Source organism: Nicotiana tomentosiformis, chromosome 10, assembly GCF_000390325.3.
Source record: "Nicotiana tomentosiformis chromosome 10, ASM39032v3, whole genome shotgun sequence".
NCBI lineage: Eukaryota > Viridiplantae > Streptophyta > Magnoliopsida > Solanales > Solanaceae > Nicotiana > Nicotiana tomentosiformis.
Genome location: NC_090821.1, coordinates 2,285,356 through 2,288,272, shown reverse-complemented (window position 1 = coordinate 2,288,272; position 2,917 = coordinate 2,285,356). Strand labels below are relative to the sequence as shown.

The 2,917-nt window shown below is 39.5% G+C and overlaps 1 non-coding gene across 1 annotated transcript; it reads right to left on the bottom strand.

Moving 5' to 3' along the window:
- Nucleotides 1–1,388: 1,388 nt before the first annotated feature.
- Nucleotides 1,389–1,492, bottom strand: LOC117279579 (small nucleolar RNA R71). The gene has a single exon (XR_004509990.1). It is a non-coding gene; the product is annotated as a small nucleolar RNA R71 (small nucleolar RNA).
- Nucleotides 1,493–2,917: the final 1,425 nt, after the last annotated feature.

The following is a 2,917-nucleotide window of genomic DNA, read 5'->3' as shown; positions in this document are numbered from 1 at the left end:
TGGCGCGTAGGCGCATATGTTGAGGAGACTTTATGTGAGCTGCAATTCAGGCTACGCATCGCAGTCCTTAGAAAATGCTCATGCACTTGTGACATCGAGTTTTGGGATTGTACTAGTTGATGCTTAGGGTTTCGTACATTATTATCGCCTTTCATTTCTTTTATAAATTGCAAATGTTGTATGTTCCCGTGACTTGGAAGTGTAATTCTCTTTTTTTATTAAAATTTATGATTTCGAAAGTAATAAAATGAGCAATCAAATTGGTAAATCACTGTTGGCTTGCCTAACAATGGCGTTAGGCGCCATCTTGCACCTATTCTATTAAAACCCTTTTTTCTCCCACTCATAACTTTCTTTGCTTATTCCTTGTTTCGATTGTCATTAGTCTATAGCTTTAGATTCTTAGTTAATTTTAGGTTTCATCATATAAATCTCGATTGTTGATTCTCCTAGATAGCAATCAAGTTAGAAACTACGAAAATACTATTTAACTCCAATCCATGTGGATATGATATTATACTATACTCTCTTTGACTAGCGAGCATAATTTAAGTGGTCTTTTGCACTCGTTAAATTTTGGCGTCGTCGCCGGGGATTGGCAATCAATAGTGTTTGAAATAGTTTGTAGTGTTAATTCATGAATTTTTCTTTTCTTTTATTTTATTTATCCCTTTTTACGTTTGGTGTTCTTTGACTGTGCGCAGGTTACAGGTTCAGAGTGGTGCATGACTAGAACTTCTGTGATTGAAGTGCTACCATACGATCCAGAAATTGAGAAACAACTACGACAACTGAAGAAGGAAATAAATCTCATCGAGACAGCAGAAAAGGTTGGGCAATCCTCAACCAAAGAACTTATGGCTGGAAATGATGAAGATAATGTGGATTTGGGTATGAGAGAAGCAGCCCAACGAAGAGAATAAGCTGCACGGGATGCTGAGGAAGCAGCTATTAGATATGCGCAAAACATCTATGAATAAGAGAGGGGTTTCAGACTTAATCAACATCAACCCTTGCATGGGAGACCACTTGGCGATTATGCTAGACCGATCTACAATTAAGGATTATCCAGTGTTAGACCATCTCCAATTGCAGCAAACAACTTTGAATTGAAGCAAGGGTTGCTTCAAACCCTTCAGAATTATTGTGTCTTCATAGGGAAGCCAAACGAAGATCCAAACACACTTCTAATGGACTTCGAGGAGATTATGAACATCTTTCAATACAATGGTGTGTCACAGGATGCAGTTTACTTAAGGGAATTCCCATTCACACTCAAAGATGATGCAAAGCAGTGGCTTCGAAGTTTACCTACGGGATCAATTAGAACATGGGAGAAGATGACCAGAAAATTTCTTGATAAATATTTCTCCTCAGCTAAGACGGGTAAGTTTAGAAGAGAAATCCATATATTCTGCTAGAAAGAGAATGAAACTATTTTTGAAGCATGGGAGAGGTTTAAGGAGATTTTTAAAAAGTGTCAACATAGCTAAATTGAGCTCTGGATGCAACTCCAGGACTTTTGGGATGGATTGACACCGGCCTCACGTAGAACATTGAGCAATGCAGCTGGAGGTCCATTGATGAAGAAGACTCCAGAGGAGATAGTCACAATTCTTGATGAGTTATCTGAAGATGCTAATCAATGGCCCTCTGAGAGTGCGAAAAGAAGAAGATCAACTGGTGTTCACCAGGTTGATGCTAACACATCTGTGCAGGTATAACTTGATGCTATGGCTAAGAAAATAAGGAATTTGACCTTAGCCTCGATACAAAATGAGCCTCACGCAGCTTGTGATATATGTGGAAGATGACACCTTACTCATGAGTGTCAAGCCTCAAGTGAGGAGGTGAATACTGTAGGAAACTACAATTTTAATGCAATGGGTCAGAGGCACCCCGATTTTTCATGGAGTTCACCTGAGGGGTACCGCAAATGCATGGCAACAAAATAACTCTAGATCCCAGGGACAAGGAGCTCCAGCATTCCAAAATTAGTAGAGGCATCAATTTCAGCCTCAACAGCCTATTCAGTCTGGCATAGAAGATCTCATGAAGGCCTTCATTCTAAAAACTAATGAGAGGCTTGAAACTCATAGCGCAGCTATACGGGAACATGGAGCAGCTATCAAAGAATTGGGCATTGGTTTTCAAAACTTGGAGAGACAAGTGGGACAGATTGCAGCAATATTATCTGAGAGAGTCTGAGGTACTCTACCAACTGATACTGAGAGAAATCCTAAATAAACAGTAAATGCTATGACCTTAAGAAGCGGGAAAGTATTGAAAGATACCACTCCAATCCAAAAAGAGGTGGTACTTGAAAAGGAAAATAAGGAGCAACTGGATAATGATATTGATAAGAAGAAGAAAGGCAAGAAGGGAGCTGACAAAAAGAAGAAGAAGGAAACTTCGAGAAGGGATGAATCTAATGAGAGCGAGCATATGCCTGCTCTACCTTTTCCTCAAAAGTTATATAGAGAAAAGCTGGACAAGAAATTTGAAAGATTTCTGGATATGCTGAAATAGGTTAATGTAAATTTGCCATTCACAGAAGTGCTCCCCCAAATTCCAGCTTATGCCAAATTCTCGAAGGAGATCGTGACAAAGAAGAGGAAGATAGAAGAGACCTCAGTGGTCAAGCTCACAGAGCATTGCAGTGCGATATTACAAAATAAACTCCCACAAAGGTGTAGAGATCCAGGGAGATTTACTATACCTTGCTCTTTAGGCTCTATTAATTTTGATAAATCTTCATGTGAATCTGGTGGCTCAATTAACTTAATACCTCTATCTATTTACAGGAAATTGGAGAAGGAGATTAGAGAGATAAGGTCGGTGCCAATATCTTTGCAGCTGGCAGACCAAGCGACTCTGATACCCGATAGGATAATGGAAGATGTCTTAGTTCGGGTAG